Source organism: Euleptes europaea, chromosome 2, assembly GCF_029931775.1.
Source record: "Euleptes europaea isolate rEulEur1 chromosome 2, rEulEur1.hap1, whole genome shotgun sequence".
NCBI classification, from domain to species: Eukaryota; Metazoa; Chordata; class Lepidosauria; order Squamata; family Sphaerodactylidae; genus Euleptes; species Euleptes europaea.
This window is the reverse complement of record NC_079313.1, coordinates 21,430,470-21,448,156: the sequence shown is the minus strand read 5'-3', so window position 1 is coordinate 21,448,156 and position 17,687 is coordinate 21,430,470. Positions and strand designations below refer to the sequence as shown.

Sequence of the window (17,687 nt, the reverse complement as noted above, 5' to 3'; positions counted from 1 at the left end):
CTTCAAAGATATTTTGGAGAATAATGTAACTAGGAACAGCAAGCTAGTGAAGGCTAATAGAGCCCCATACTCATTTGCTATCTCCTTTCCCTGCTTGCAGCGGCCTAGAAGAAATTGCAACGACAAAGCTTCATGCATCTAAGAACGGCACTTGTCTTATTCCATTTCCCCCCCCCCCCCCACAGTCTGTAAATTGACTTAAGTTTCCTGTAACTGCAGATTTTTTATAATAGTTTCTGTGTTGGCCTGATCAGGTTGGCTTATTGAGTTATGAAAGTGAATTCAGCTGACCAATATAATAATCATTTGAAGGAGCATTGCAGTTGTTCAGTATCTCCGTAGGCAGTAGAGGCGGGTTGACTTTCTCTTGAGTCTGCACGTAGAGACATATTTTTGGGCCTGGGGTTGGGTACTGAGTTCTGGTACTTCTGGACTAAAAAGGACTAGAAGTACAACATGCTTCGGTCTGTGTTGGGCCATTGCCAGTCTATGTGACTGGTCAATATGGGAGACAATGGTAGAAAAGAGATCCAGCTTTTTCTGAGGGCGTGTTTTGTGTTTCCTACATTCACTATCTAAAGATGAAAAGTTAATGCCCAGATGTGCCCCAGTCTTATTAAGACTTAGACTGAAAGTGTCTGCTTTTTAAATTCCTTTCTCAAAATTCATTCTATAAAAGGCTTACAAAAAGAGCAAAGGTTATTTCAGATAAGCACAGAAGATTGGAGCCCATAGGCACTTTTTTTTAGCAGTGACACTTTTCTCTGCTGCAAGGTACTTTCCCCTGATACAAGTAGCTCTAAGCCTCTTGTGTTGGGGGAAGGTTCCTTGTACCAGAGGAAAGCGCTAGTAGAAGGGATGCCCTGGTCTTAACCCTTTGCATTGAAGCTAATTAGTTATTGCAATAACCAAGCCAACAAACTCCCTACTCTTATTGTTCTTCCTTTCCCCCATAAACATGCAGCTTTTCATCTCAATACTATGATTTAAAAGATGTGTGTGTGATGAACAGATTTTGAGACTCTCATTTAGCAGTAGCCTTGCAGGTTGCCACAGGCCGTTATCATCTTTCAACCTTGTGTGAATGCACATACTTCAATGTGAATTATAATACGGAAACTTCAGAATTTTGCTTCTTGGCAGTTAAGTCTTCACTGATGTCATTCCGCCATTCTGAGTATCTTGCATTTTCAGGAACTTACAAAAGCTGCTGTTTGCATTTTGAAAGCATGTTGTCAGATCCGTTGCCGTTCTTTTTGAAGACTCTCCAGCATGTTATCCTTTATCCCTGAGTTTGGTTGCTATAAGTATGGCTTAATAGTAAAACTCAGCCTGTCTCATAAGCACTGGAAAGAACTCTTGGTTATGTTCAGAAGAATTTTTTGTAGCTTGAGGTTGTTTGCATGTAGTCCATCTGCACATTCCCTACTGATGGCCAATAATGCTTCATTTGATTACCTTTAAACAGGCCTTCACACTTGGAAAAACTGAGTTCTGGGCCTTACTGCTTAGACAACGAAGACTACTTTATCAGGGTGTGGAAGCATGGTGGTAGCCATGACATGGAAATATGAATTGTTTTTATACATATATATACAAGAAGATTTTAAACCTCTCTTAGTCATGCCAGACAAATGCTTTTTTAATAATGCTGATGTATCATCTGAAAATTATCAGGGAGAAAATGGATGACTCGAGAAAGCTATTTTAATAATAATTAAATAAATGTAGTTTTATAGTAAGGTTGCTTGCTATATAATTTTTCATGTTAATACCCTGCTCACTACTTTTTTAAAGGGAAAATCTAAGGTAGCTGACAAATACAGTTATTTCTATAGCACAGCTATTCATAGTGCCTAACTCTTTTTATTTTATTCAAATGTCTAGGCCACCCTCAATTCCTGGCCAAGCGGGGCTCAGGGAGGATAACACTCTCTAAAATCACATAAAAACCATAAAACATTGAAGTTAAAAACATAACATCATACTAAATAAACAGCAAGATCGCATTTAATTAAACCAGTCGCCACTATAGAACTGGATTACAGCAGATCACCTCTTACAGACAACCGGTCTTGACAAGGGGATTTGCTGCTGTGCATCCATCCCTTTTATTTACAGAATGTATTGCATGTCTTTTCAGTATTGTGGTTCCCTGGGTCAGGAGGGAGACAACAACATGTAATAACACATTGTTGATAAAAAATCTGAAGAGCGAAAAGAAGGGAAAAAGTGTTAATGTGAGGCACTTGTGTAAAGTCTCTAAAGCCTGCTTAAAAGAGCCACAGTGCCAAATAGGACAGATGTTCCATAATTTAGGGGGACTGCCTTGATAGAGGGTGAATCTATCAGACAAAGTTAGTGCGGGGGCGGGGGGAGGAAAGTCCTTCAAGTATTCTAGGTTTGTGGCATATGGTTGAAAAGGTAAGTGCTGGCACCTTAAATTTGGCCCCCCAAATGGTAACCATGGGTGTAATGCTCTGTGCAGTTAATGCCAGAAATTTAATCTAGATTATGCTTTGTGGAGTAGTTGTAGTTGTCAAGCAGTCTTTAAGGGCAGCGGTAAATACATATATATAAACACGCACATTTTAAAGCATGTAAATAATGGGGTGGCATGAAAATGGAACGTATAAGCCCAAATTAGTCTGCCTTTGGATTTTTTGTCTTTTGCAAAGCTGGGGGTTTCTTTGTTGGCGAAAAACTAATATTGGCTGGCTGCCTCTTGATCCACACGGTGGGGCTATGGTTGGGAATTTGATACACAAGTGAGTATAAGACTTGAACAATTAAGTTAGTATAAGACTTGAACAAATAAGTTCAACATCTTTAGCAAAAGTGTACTGGATTACAGGGCCATTAAAAAGCAGAAAAAGCATACTGCTCATTCTGTGGCATTGTTGAGCTGGGCTGGCTTGAATGATTTTTTCTTTCCAGGGATGTGTCAAAAGAATATTGCTAGTGCATGGGTCAGCAGCCGGTTATTGTCACTGGTCCTGAGAGGTATGCTGCCACTCCTGCAATACTTTTCAGCTTCTAAAACTTTGCAAGACAGCGGAGTTAATTCTTAACTTTTTTCTAAGGAAGAGACAACATTTAGCCAGTTTGTGTGCTGCTTATGAGAATACTAACCCATCCTTAGGCATGTGCAGCAACACTTAGGTGTGAGAGATGTGTTGCATAAAAATGCCGAAAGCAGAAGGCTGGCCCCAATATCTGCAGTCACGGTGGTACTTTGAACGGTGATGTCTGTGGTTCTTATAAAAATACTTCTGCACATGAGTCTGTGAGGGGGAGCAGCCGGGTTTAGAAACAATGTGGTAGAAATACGATTCTGCATATGAAGTAAGATGTTAAAAAGGAGAAAATGGCATTGTAGGAAGCAGAGTGTAAACTGCTCTACTCTAAATTTCTCTTAGCGTTTTATGCTGTTGGGTGCAGATTCAAGTTGTATAAAAAGCCCAGGAAAATTCTGCATCCAACTGAGCAGTGATTAGTCTGGTGAAAATGCTACCACCTCTCATTTTCTTCGCTGTTTTTTGTGATCAAACTACTTTCAAAACTGTTCACAACCTCTCTCCCTCCCTTCTTGGGATGATGTATCCTGAGCCTATGTTGTCTTAGAATCACCACTTTACACAGACTGTCCTCTACTATTAGGAGCTGCCAAGTTGTGTTTCTTTCAGTTTAGCTTTTCTTTACTGTCTGCGCTAAGGGCCATTCTCTGGCAATTTATTTGCAGTGCCTAATTTTCCCATCCAGTTTCTTTGTCTGATTCTAGATTGCAGACCTCTCTTGAGTGGCCTTGAGTCTTGCAATCTTCCTTGCTGAGTATTGCAGGCTATCCATGTGCCATTAGGCACATTATGAAGTCACCAAACATTTGTGTGATTCCTGACCATATATCCATATATACACTGGGGCACCTGCTCTTGTTGATGCTGGAGTAGGGGGCAACATTTTATTTTTCAGCATAGGACTCAGAAGCTGGTGTCCTCATATGAGAAAATACACAGTGCGCACATGGATGCTGTTGTGGTAGGCCCCAGCTTGCCAGTGGTGACCCAGATCCCCAGCACAAAGGGCAAGCTTTTGCTCCACATATCTGTGTGCAGCCTTGGAGCCCATAGAATCCAGTGGGGTTCATTGGAAAACCAAGCTAGGCTCGATCTGCAAAGGCAGGAGAGTTTTAAAAGTACCAAGTGAAGTACAAAGCCTTGTAAAGATACTGAAGGAAAGAAGCGAAGAAGAGTTGGTTTTTTAATATGGCAACTTTCTTTACCACTTAAGGAGGAATCAAACCGGCTTACAATCACCTTTCCCTCTCCACAACAGCCACCCTGTGAGGTAGGTGGGGCTCTAAGAGAACTGTGACTAGCCCCAGGTTGCCCAGCTGGCTTCGTGTGGAGGAGTGGGGAAACCAATCCAGTTCACCAGATTAGCCTCCGCCGCCCATGTGGAAGAGTGGGGAATCAAACCTGGTTCTCCAGATCAGAGTCCACTGCTCCAAGCCACTACACCACGCTGGCTCTCAAAGCAAAGGGATATCTTCCTTTTTACTGTACTCCTCTTGTGCTAACGTATGTGATGGCTTCAGAACCAAGGAAGATTCAGGAATTCTATGGCTTGCTGCCCGTTAGCCTTTCTCCCTCCCTCTGGGCTGCTGTATTCCCTGGAAGCACAGGGTTATTGGGTCAGTGCCATCATCTGCTGCTTACGGGAGCTGTGGGTGGTGGGGATGGATCTCTGACCTTGATAACACCCTCATCGGTAACCTTCAACACTGAGGTTTGCTATATGAGAATAAATTCTAGGGAGGCAATGCTTAATGTATACCAGTCTCCAATGTTTTAACCATCTGGATTGGGGTGCCCTCAGAATAGAACTGAAGTGAGCAACCTGCATTACCCTATAGCTGCTGCCAAATATAGGTAGCTCAGCATAGTGACAATCTATAAATGACTTCAAGGGACACCTGCCCCACTTCTGATTTGGCTAGCTAATCTGAACAGGCAAAATTATCTTCCTAACATGCAAAATTATCTTCCTAACAACAGTTAGGTTCCTGGATGTGAAAGCAAAACCTGCCCACAGGATTTCCCTAAGTTTAAAAATAGTGAAACTTTGCTTAGTTTCTAGTACCTGTTCACCTTGCATATAATGTGTGTAGAGGCTTGCTCTGAATCTCTAATCCTTTTCAAAGAGGGAACGTAAGAAAAGCCCTGCTGAATCAGACCAAGGCCCATCAAGTCCAGCAGTCTGTTCACACAGTGGCCAACCAGGTGCCTCTAGGAAGCCCCCAAACAAGACGACTGCAGCAGCACCATCCTGCCTGTGTTCCACAGCACCCAAGATAATAGGCCTGCTCCTCTGATCCTGGAGAGAATAGGTATGCATCATGACTAGTGTCCATTTTTACTATTAGCCATGATTACCCCTTTCCTCCATGAACATGTCCACTCCCCTCTTAAAGCCTTCCAAGTTGGCAGTCATCACCACCTTTTGGAGCAGGGAGTTCTGCAATTTAGCTATGCGTTGTGTGAAAAAATACTTCCTTTTATCTGTTTTGAATCTCTCACCCTCCAGCTTCAGCAGATGACCCCGCATTCTAGTATTATGGGAGAGGGAAGGTGGGAAGGGGGTTTCCTGCCCCAAGTGGAATGCTTGTCCACTCACATTTTCCCGCCCCGCCCCCCCATCTACTTGCTGCACAAAATACTGGATTGTGAATAAAGTACAAATCCTGAGGCTCCTAATTTTTCCTCTGTGAAGCGGGGGGGGGGGGGAGAGAAAGAACAACCACAAGAAGCTGCATACGCAGGTGACCAAGCAAGACACACAACCAACAAGAATGACCCAAGAGACCCTTTGCTACACCACTTGCGTTCTGGTTTGCAAAATGGACTGAAGTGTGGACCTTTGGGGCTCCTGAGCACTGTTTGTCATGCAGAATATAAAAGACCCTCGTTTTAGAGAACCAGCGTGGTGTAGTGGTTAAGAGCAGTGGTTTGGAGCGGTTGACTCTGATCTGGAGAACCAGGTTTATTTCCCCACTCCTACACATGAAGCCAGCTGGGTGACCTTAGGCTCTCTTAGAGCTCTCAGCCCCACCTACCTCACAGGGTGTCTGTTGTGGGGAGGGGAAGGTGACTGTAAACTGGTTTGATTCTTAAGTGGTAGAGAAAGTCGGCATATAAAAACCAACTCTTCTTCTTATCCAGAAAGAAGGCAAGCCTGACTAGGGTACAAGTTTGTAGCACTCTCAAGAGTACTCATCTGATTTCTATTGCTCGGCTGTGTTCATGCATCGTTTTAAACTGGAGATCCTGTAGCTTGATTTCTTTTTCTCTCCGTGCGTGCAGATTTTTTTAGTACTTTAAGTCAAGAAAAGGGGAAGATGATCTTTGGAGTTTCAAGCTCTAACCCAGTGTCTTGCGTCTTTGGCATTGGCGCTCCTTGCAGCTTCCTTGAGCACTTGGCCGTTGCACGTGGCTTTGTGACTCAATGGCCGACCCTCGCTCTGGCCTCAACAGGTGGAGGCCAGCTTTCCCAAAATACCAGTAGGCTTCCTTTAACACCGGCCGCTGGACCGGCTTTGGTTTCAGCTAGGATGCCCAGCTGTTGCTCTATTTTTAGGAGGAGTGTGCAAGAATACTATGGAGTGGAAAAAACTTTCCATCGCCCCTCTCCCGGCCACAATCGTTTGACTGATGTGAAGCGATAGGAAGCCTTTGCACATATAGCTCCTTGCTCCTGTCCAGCGTTTTCTAGTCTTTAGGACTGTTCAACTGTAATCACTTTGCAGGCTTGGGCTGAAGTTCTCGGCAATGACTCTAGGATGCAAGGATGCCAGCACCTGCGTTCTCTTTCAATCTTTTCTTGTTTCGAGCAGGTAAAAACCGTAACTGGATTTCTAAAATACAAACTTCATAAAAATTTGCCTTAAAAAAGAATCTGACTTTCCACAATTTAGCACAAGATTGTTTTATGTTTACTTCTGCTATCGGCTTCCACTTTTTAAAAGGGAAAAAACACTGAATTAAACTAGCTGTTGCAAAGGGGGGGGTTGCTTTTTTAATCTGGTTTCATTCACTGAGGGGGGTGGGAAGCAAATGGTTAGTAGGATGTCATGAATGGTATAAAGAATATGGTTGAAGAGGGAGGAAGGGAAATAACTTGTGCAGGAAAAGTATGAATTTGAGGAGTAGGTGGGCATGTGTGCCTGCACAGACCACTCGAAGAACAAATAGACATTGTACTACAGAAAACAACGGAGTGGTCAACAGTTTAAATGGTAAACTTGGATTGGATTCTGAATGATCTTGGCAAGGGCTTCAGTTGCAGGAGCTAGAAAGGACTATTACTGCTGTTAGCGTTTATACTTATGAATGTGGGTTTTTCTCTTTTTTAGATGACAATTTCCATTCCAAACTCTGAGATCCAGCCCACACACCATATAAAGAAAATATTATATAGTAGTGGCTTTGGCTGCTACTCTGCAGCTGCATCCATCCATCCTGTGGGAAATTAACAACATCTGTTTGTGTAGTTCAGCTCCAGATTGTACTACACCTAGCTGACATTTTTGTTAAGAGTGTGCTAGGCAGTTCTAGCCTCTGATATTATAATGCAGTCATGTAACAGGCTTAATGTTCATTGTGGCATCCTGCAAACCTCTTGTGAAAAGTTTTGCTTTGCATTTAAGATGGCAAAGTGACTCCAGCCAAAACTCCCCTAAGAAGTTCAACTACTTACATGCAGGTAAACATTCAGTACACCTTTGTCCATGATGCTTCATTCTCTACCCATTGTCGGTCTCTAATTTAATTTTAAACCGAAGCAGATTTCTAGTCCTGACAGTTGTGAGGATGGGCTTGAAACTGTATGGGCAAAACCACATGGTAGCTTGGATACTTGGGGGTGGAAAGGAAAGAGGATGAGCACAGTCTTTCCTGGAATTCCTTGCATGCCCTTGCTGGTGGTATGCGATTTATGTACAGGGATGGATGCCTCTGCCTGGAAGTAGCTGCCCTGTCTGACAAAGTAGCACAGCTCTTGGTCTGGATATGCATTTTTAATGTTTAGTGAGTTGTATTCATTAAAGTACACACTCCTGCTTATGTTTCTTTTTGCAGGGAGCAGAAGAATGATGTTCATTAAGGGTTATTTTATTTATAATTTTTATTTTGCAAGATATGCTTTGCTAAATCAACTGAAACAGTTATTAGTGACTAGAAATGATTTAATTTAGGACAAAACCTCCTCCTAAATTTCACCAAGACGTTGAATGTGCCCTTAGAGTCTTTAAATTGCCACTAGGTTTGTTAATTTCCAAAGAGTGAGTGGTGTGTATGACAATATTGTGATACATGCTTCATTTTTTTAAGCACTGGCTACCTTTAAAGCACGGGCCACTACACAAAATATAGATACCACCCAGTGTCCCCCCAAATGTCTGGAGCAGAAGTCCTGCTCACAGGTTTCAGTGAACACATGGTCAATCTGTGTACAGTGTGCACTTGCTTTTCTTTATGTGTGTGGAGTAATACCCATTTTATGTTCAATGAACATACAGCTGAATTTGTGATTGAACTGAAACCCCACCTTTATCTGGATACTAGTTCGTGGTTTCATTTGTAAACTGAATATGTGTTGGGTCTTTCCTACAAACGCATGTACATGAAGGAAGATGACTTACGTTAACAGAACTATTGTTAGGCTTGCCAATGCTGACTTGGGAAATTCCTGAAGATTTAGGGGTGGTGAAATTTGGGGAGGAGAGGGATGGCATAGAATCCATCCTCAGATGCTTCCATTCTCTCTAGGGGGAACGAACACACGAAGTTGCCTTTCAGCCCATTCCTGAGGTTGGGGGCCAAATGGGCATAGGAGGCGGTGTGACCCCTATGCCAGAGTCCGTGCCACTTGCGCCGTGCAAACTGGCACAGACACTGGCATAAGGGTACTTACGTCGGTCCCTCTGGACTGCGGCAGCAGCATGGCCCTTGGACGCTGGCACGGCCTCCCACCTGCATTTTCCAGGCGCAAGTCCTTGCACCAGTGTACCGGGGCATTCCAGGGGGCTGAGCTGCCATTAGGCAGTTTCCTGAACCCTTTCAGCCCGGGAATGCTCCCTAAAGCTACACTAGTACTGCGCCACCTTTTTGGTGGCACAGCATTGCTGTTCTCTATGGGGCTTCCCCCATTTTTGGGTTCTTACCAATAAACCCCCTTTTTTTCCTCCTGCGCTGGCTGCAAAACCTCACTGGAGGTGTCACGGCAGCAGCGCAGCCACACCATCCCCGGCTGCTGCAGCACTCAGGAATGGGCTGCTAGACAGACCAGGGTCTGATTCAGAATAAGTTAGTACTGTCTACTTAGACTGGTAGCTCTCCAGGGTCTCAGGCCAGAATGATCTTTATAGCAGATCTGTTGTCATTCCAGGAAAACGCCAGGCTCCATCTGGGATAGGGTTGCCAGGTCCCTTTGCCACCAGCTGGAGGTTTTTGGGGCGGAGGCTGAGGGGGGCGGGGTTTGGGGAGGGACTTCAATGCCATAGAGTCCAATTGCCCAAGCGGCCATTTTCTCCAGGTGAACTGATTTCTATCGGCTGGAGATCAGTTGTAATAGCGGGAAATCTCCAGCTACTATCTGGAAGTTGGCAACCCTATTTATGGGCCCAAACTACTTCAAAAGGTTGCTGTGAGGTGGTGCTACTGGCCTCAGCCTTTGAATCTAGTTGTGAGGACATAGGACATTCTATGCCACCCCGACCCAGGTGAAGGAAGTGAGGTTGGGTGGATAGACTGAATGTGGCAATCCTTTCCACCCTTCTTCGCTTGCAGCGTTGTCATATTTGCTTCAGGTTTTATTAGGGTTGCCAGGACCCTCTTTGTCACTGGTGGGAGGTTGCTGGAGTGGAGCCTGAGGAGGGCGGGGTTTGGAGAGGGGAGGGACTTCAATGCCATAGAGTCCAATTGCCAAAGCAGCCATTTTCTCCAGGGGAACTGATCTCTATTGGCTGGAGATCAGCTGTAACAGCAGATCTCCAGCTACTACCTTGAGGTTGGCAACCCTAGGTTTTATGTTTGTTGGTTGGTTTTTACATCAAATCTCAGCCGATTTATGGCGACCCCCTAGTGGGGTTTTCAAGGCGAGGAACGTTCAGAGGTGCTACCCCGTATTCCTTGGAGGTCTCCCATCCAAATACTTAGTGCCAACCCTGCTTATAGGATTGCCAACCTCCAGGTAGTGGGGGAGAAACCGGCACCTCCATACTAATACCAAAGGTTAGGAAAACCGTATAGGAGCAAAAAAACATTTACAAACAAGGTGCAATTTTTATATAAGCTACTGAGATTCCTATAAACATACAATGTACAAATACAAGTAACCACGCTATAACCAACACATAGTATGTACAAAACATACAATAAAGGAGCAAAAAACCTTTCAAAGGTCTCAGGAGTACCAAGTATGTATAAGTTCGAATTCAATTTTCAGATGAATAAGACGCAATCTTCAATAGGAAGAAAATTGAACTTGAACTTATACGTACTTGGTACTCTGCTGAGACCTTTGGAAGATTTTTTGCTCCTTTATTGTATGTTTTGTACATACTATGTGTTGGTTATAGCGTGGTTACTTGTATTTGTACATTGTATGTTTATAGGAATCTCAGTAGCTTATATAAAAATTGCACCTTGTTTGTAAACGTTTTTCGCTCCTATACGGTTTTCCTAACCTCCAGGTAGTAGCAGATCTCCTGCTATGTCAACTGATCTCCAGCCGATAAGAGATCAGTTCACCTGGCCGCTTTGGCAATTGGACTCTATGGCATTGAAGCCCCTCCCCAGACCCTGCCTTCCTCAGGCTCCGCCCCAAAAACCTCACGCCGGTGGCGAAGAGGGACCCGGCAACCCCACCTGCTTAGCTTCTTTTTTTATTTTATTTTTTATTTTCTTATTAAGTCACATACAATTTCAATATTGTCATCTTCAGAGTTACATAAAATAAAACAATTTCAAACTAATCAACCTAACCAGTATTGACTTTTTTACATAAAATAAAACAATTTCAAACTAATCAACCTAACCAGTATTGACTTTTTCTGACTTCCCCTCTATCCAATTAATATCTATGTAATCCCCTCTGTATTTGTTTTCTAATTCATTATAGTTCATTGTACCATTTCAATAAGCCCCCTATTATCACCCTATATACTTTAATTGTTAATTACTTCATCCTTTCAACATAATTGAATTAGATTAAGTCATAGCCTTTAACATGTTCCCATATTTAATTCGTTTTCACACCATGTTGTCCATGCCACTCGCCCGCTGAGCTTCCGAGCTCGGTCTGGCCAGCCCGGCCTATCCAGGCTCCTCGTTCTGATCACGCGACGGACGCGGTGGGCGGAGCCTACAGCTTCGCCCCTTCAAGATGGCGCCGGAGGCCCTCCCGGCCGGCCATCTTGACAAGGTCGAGGTCTTCTCGCCGGGCGTCTCGCGAGACCTCCCCGAGCGGTTCCCGCCCTGCCGCGCGCCGCTGCCCCTGCCTCCCTCCGCCTCCCTCCGCCTCGGTGTCAGTCGTTGGCCGGTAATGGCGCCGGGATGGCGCCGCTGAAGCGACCGGCCGGAGCCGCCGTCCCTTCCCCGCTTCCCCTCAGCGCTCGACCCCGGCGCCTTGCGGGATGAGCCGGCCGCCGCCCGGGAGGAGGAGGAAAGAACGGAGGCGACGCTAGGACAGGTGAGGCGGCTCCGGCGGTCACTCCAGGCGCCGACGGCGGGGACGGGCACTGAGGCCGACCGGCGGGAGGGGGAGGGGGAGGGGAGGAGGGGCATTTGGAGGGTGGGGAGCGAGAACGGGGGTCGGTGGGCAGCTCAGGGCGCTTCCTTTCCTCCCCCCGGCTCGGCTTCGTCCTTCATAGCTGTGCTCGGCCTGGCCCTCTTCTTCCACCACCCCCCCGGTCACTCCTTCTCTTCCTCCCCGCTCAGCCCGGGCTGTCAGTCGCTTCCTCCTCGTTTAAAGGGACCGTTCTCGCTTAGGGCGTGGGTGGCCAGATGTCTCCGTATAGGGAGACCTCTAGCAAATCCATATACATACACACACGCACGTATATCCATCCACACATGAAGAAGGAAAATAGCTTTCTGTTCTGCTGTGTTAAATCATGTTGGCCTGGCATTGGGTGCAAGTTTTTATGTGTGTGTGTCATTAATTTAGTAGAAAAGGGCAAGAGTCCAGTAGCACCTTGAAGACTAACAAAAATATTTTTCTGGCAGGGTAGGAGCTTTCTGAAGAAGTGAGCTGTGGCTCACGAAAGGTCATACCCTGCCAGAAAATATTTTTGTTAGTCTTCAAGGTGCTACTGGACTCTTGCCCTTTTATATTGGAAGTGAGCTGTGGCTCACGAAAGCTCCTACCCTACCAGAAAATACTTTTGTTAGTCTTCAAGGTGCTACTGGACTCTTGCCCTTTTATATTGGAAGTGAGCTGTGGCTCACGAAAGCTCCGACCCTACCAGAAAATATTTTTGTTAGTCTTCAAGGTGCTACTGGACTCTTGCTCTTTTCTACTACTTTAATTAATTTGTTCTCTGTACCAGGTCATCATGATTTAATGCATCATAATAGATTACTCTTATTGACTCTTAAAAAGAAAATAGTTATCTATTGTGTGTGTGTGTGTGTGTGTGTATAGTGCTGTCAAGTCGTAGCCGACTTATGGCGACCCCTTTTGGGGTTTTCATGGCAAGAGACTAACAGAGGTGGTTTGCCAGTGCCTTCCTCTGCACAGCAACCCTGGTGTTCCTTGGTGGTCTCCCATCCAAATACTAACCAGGGCTGACCCTGCTTAGCTTCTGAGATCTGACGAGATCAGGCTAGCCTGGGCCATCCAGGTCAGTTATCTATTGTGATGCATTAAATCATGTTGACCTGGTACAGAGGATAGACAGACGTGTATATATACACACACACACACACATAAAGATTTGCTCCCTATTCCAGGCCATCATTATTTAATACAGCATAATAGACAACAATTTTCTTTTTAAATGCCTTTACTCCTATTGACTCTTAAAAAGAAAATAGTTATGGCATTTAAAAAGAAAATTGTTGTCTATTATGCTGTATTAAATAATGATGGCCTGGAATAGGGAGCAAATCTTTATGTGTGTGTCTGTCTGTCTATATCTATTCTCTGTACCAGGTCATCATGATTTAATGCATCATAATAGATAACTATTTTCTTTTTAAATACCACTACTCTTGGTGCATTTTTGTCACCCTGCCCTTTCTCCTAGAATTCTTTCTCCCTTCCTCTTCCCAATAACAGCCTTGTGAGGTAGATTAGGTTCAGAGAGGGTGTGGCTGGCCAAGGTCAGTCATGGAAAGTGCGCTCAAGACAGCGTGTGTGAGCTGGTGTCCACTAGAGGGTTTATGTGGACAGAAGGGGTGTTTTGGGCAGCAGTGAGAGGAACGAGATGAGATTCTACAGGCCAAAATGCATCTGCAGCAAAGCTCCATTGGATCCAAGCCATGGATCGCCAGTCCTCTATTTTATCCATACAACAACCCTGTGATGTAGATTCGATGATGAGTGATTGGACCAAGATTACCCAGTAAATTCTGTGGCAGGTGATCTCAGGGCAGTGGTTGTGATTCTCCTTTTCTCCATGTTGACTTGCAACTACCCTGTGAAGTAGATTAGCCTGAAAGAGAGTGGACTGGGTCAAGATCATTTACTAAATCTCATGGCAAGTAGGCATTTGAAACTGGATCCTACTCTGGGTCCTGATCCTACTCTCATATTCTAACCACTATACCACACACTGTCTTTTAAAAAATGTCTATTTAAAATATGTACCGGTAATTAGTTACAACAGTAAGCATGAAAATATCAAAGACAGTACTGCTGAGAGACAGAAAATAATCTTTTCCCAAATGTTTATTTTTATGGCCGTAATTTTATTACTAATTAGTTAAGTGGGGTCAGTTTATTAACTATATTAGACTATAGGAATGCAGACTTGTCTCTTTTGGTTTTGTAAAACTCTCACACACAGGGATTGGTGTATGTGGCGCTTCTGCAGAGGAACGTGCCAAAAAGAAAAAGCAGGACCTTGTCTGCATGTAACTTGCAGGATAAGGGCATGTTTCAAAATTAAGAACTTCTATGGCTGCAGCTCTCTGCACCCTCCTTGTGAGTAAGGTCCACTGAACTCAAAAGAAGTGACCTCAGTGCTCACAGTTAGGAGCAGGCTATGACTCTCACAGACTATATGCTCTTCCATTGACATTAGCGGGCCAGTGCAATCCTGTGCATGCTTGCTAAAAGTAAGTACCGCTGAGTTCATGGGCGCTTCTTTTCTGATAAGTTTGTGAAGGAGTGTGTGTAGTATAGTCCTATTCATGCTCTCCAGAAATGAGGTTCACTGAATTCAATGTGTGTAGGATCGTAGCCTTAAATTCCTTTCAAAATGAGTAGCAATAAATACAGCAAAATATCGCAGCTGTAACAAAATACAATTTCAGGCTCAGGATGAAAAGCATACTTGGAGTTCAAAATAAAAATCCAAATAGCATTTCTGTACTTGGAGCCTAATATGTTTTTCTTAGTCTCCTCTTAATTTGTAGAGACCCTTATCATTTTTATACTTTCATCTGTGAGCTATAAGGCTGGTGAGGGGGCTGGTGATTTGCCTAGGGCTGCGGAAGGAGTAAAGGTGCTGCTTCAAGAGAGGTCTGAATGTAGCTCATTAGTCAGTTCCCAGTTACAAAGTCTGTCTTTTTAAAACTCTTCCATAATAGGAAATATTAGAAGTTACTTAGTTCAGATGCTGTATCGCTAAAGTATCCCCTCCTCTTCTGTCAAAACTTTGATCTGACGGTAGTGAGGATTGTCTGTAGCCACCACTTCCCAGTCTGTTGTCCCACAATGTTGATAATTATTTTGTGCCTAATCTTCAGTTGTCTTCAGCCACCTAAGAAAGTGAATGAAGCGTGGGGAGGGTTGTACATACGCAGTGCTAATCCTGGTACTATACAGTAATTATAAGCACAGATGTGCAACGCAATGGCTGTTACAGATGAATTGATCTATAATTGAATAATAACATTAACATAGTGGTGTTTTTGTGTGTATTTAAATCACATTCTCTGTTATCACAGTAATCCTTACAGTACTGCCACCTCTGTGGCTGTGATGAGATTTAAACTGGAGGCATTCAGATTTAATGCTAAACCAGCTCTCAATATAAACATGTATGTGTATGTGGGGGAGGGAATGATTTTTGCAAATATGTTTGAAAATCAACTTACATGGGGTTGAATCCAACCTTTGAGCACCAAAAAAGGCTATTCTGGGAATCATGCAACCTACATGGACAAAATCCATGTAGGACAGGGGCTGTAGTAAGGCAGAGGACAGGGTGAGATTGAGTGAAAAAGCCGTCTGGATCCAGCCCCTGGTTTGTAACTCCCATTTTCCTCTAGAGTCAATTACTTTACATGATCGCACTGAAAAATTTTTGCTATTCACTTCAAGTAGGATTTTGAGTAGTTTTGCATCTGTGTTATGGTGGCTGGCTGTCCTTGGCACATTTCACAATTTTCTGGATTGGATTGTGTAGGGCCCAGGTTATCATGGGCAGGTCATACATATTTTAAATCACATCAATTTCAACGTGTATGTTTTGAGGCTGCTGGTAGCATATATGTGTACAATATTATTCTATGTGAATAAGCTTGCTTTCCAGACAGGATCCAGAATCGTACAATGATAGCCAAGAATGGGGAAGAAACCTTTACTGTACTGTCTGTCACTCCTGACTTAACAGGAGCTGCTGATATTGGTTTTAAGACCTGCCTGGAGAGAAACAGGTCCAAATCTGGACTCAAAGCACCACATTCTATTCTTATGGATCTATGACAAAGTGACAGGGCTCCAGAGTAAGTTTGGAAAGAAAATTGAGATCTGGATTTAGTAGAAAAAGAGTTACTCCTCTCAACCTACATTAAAATAGCTCAAATAATACTAGAATGGCCACAACAGATGTGAGTATTCCAACACCCATAACCACACAGAGTTGTTTGCTATTTAAACTTGAGAGAGATGGTGTGTGTGTGGGGGGGGGGAGAGAAGTAGAGAGCTATATAACCTCCACATAAATGTCCTTTGGGGAGATTATCTGGGGTGGTTCCAAGCATCAGGATAGCTGACAGTCCAAGCTGACCTTGCACCAACACAAAATGGGAAGTTTGAAATGCCGGGAGAGGTGCTGGAGTCTGAGCAGGATCCAAGCAAACATTCAGGTAACAATCAAAAGTAGAAGTCTGGGGAAAAGTACATGGAAGAAGCCACACAAGTAGGAATGGATCACAGCAAGGGAGCTGAAACTCAGGGTGTGCAGCAGAATGTAGTACAGTAAGATGGGGCTGTTGCGATTCCAAGTATATGAAAAGGAGAATTGGGGAACAGAACATTTTCTTTTCAGAGGCATGGGGAGGGGGGAGTGTTGAGGAGCTCAGAGCCAAAACTTGGGTGTACAGTGGAAGGGAGTTCCTGGGCTATAAGAACTTTTTCAAATAAGTAAAGGGAGCAATTCTTGTGGCAGGGAGGAGGTAAGAGGCACTTTTAGTTATATAATTGAGAATCAAGTGATGAGAGACATTATAAACAAAACATAAGACTTTATTAATTAAAGGTTGATGTTGTTGGTATCTTTTTTGTTAGAAAGGAATGTGGCAGGACAACAGAGCACTTGTGCTAAGAAGTACCTTGACTGAGATCTAAGAGTTTCCGTTGCATGATTGGGTCAATTTCTGTACCTGCAGATCTTGTGCTGGCTGGCCTGAGACATTGCACTGTAGAGCACCATAAATCAATGTAAAACCGAACACTGAATATATGTAGCCTAATGTTTTGTTTTGTTGTATTTTGGTAAACTGAAAAGTGTCAAGTACGCAAGTGATTGTAGTTGTTGATTGCTTTCCAGTGTTCCACCAAGAGAGTATAGATTGTTTCTTAGTGATCAATTGGCAGGGAGGTAGTGTTGCACATTTTCTCCACTCATCTCCACAAGTAAAAAGGTTAGAGACTTGCCTTCTAAAAATGAATACTGTGGAAAGGGGCCAAGAATATCCCTAATGAGGACCAGCCCCTATCTCCTGCCACCTGTGTCTATTGTTCTGTTTTATCCTGATCTTTGAACATTTCCTTTCATGTGATTAAGGAGATTGCTCAAGTGACTCCTCTCTCCCTTCCCAATCATACCTAATAGCACTGGGTAGTCTGGCTGTGCAGATCAAAATTCCGCAATGGTAGACACCCCCAAAAAGTAGTTAGTAATGTCTATGCTTTATTATACAGTTGGGTCCATGTTCCTTAAAGCATTGCCAGTTGAATAAATAAATGATAAGAAAAACAAGAGGGAAAACTTTTTTGAAAATCATGATATGTAGGCTAATGGTCTAGAGTAAATTAAAATATCCTAAAAGCAAAGAGTCTTGTGATTATAACAAGCACTCATGAGCCATTCAGCTGTGCCTTCAGGAAAAAGGGATGCATGTTGCTTGATTTTGTCTTAGGCAGTATTCATGTCTCTTTGAGAACCTTTTGTATGTTCATACTTTGGTCCTCCTGCCAAGTCATAGGTTTCTAAACCAGTCTGAAAACAGTTTTGC

General features: G+C 43.7%; 2 protein-coding genes across 2 annotated transcripts in view; one reads left to right on the top strand and one right to left on the bottom strand.

Annotated features, from left to right (window-relative positions):
• The window catches only part of LOC130473929 (E3 ubiquitin-protein ligase RNF146-like), a 171,912-nt gene that overhangs the window by 97,784 nt on the left and 56,441 nt on the right, over window positions 1-17,687 (bottom strand). The window lies entirely within an intron of this gene.
• CEP350 (centrosomal protein 350) overlaps window positions 11,701-17,687 on the top strand; it is a 93,598-nt gene continuing 87,611 nt past the window's right edge. Inside the window, exon 1 of the mRNA XM_056845578.1 lies at window positions 11,701-11,748. The gene's annotated coding sequence lies outside the window, so the exon portion shown is untranslated. The remainder of the gene's footprint in view (window positions 11,749-17,687) is intronic.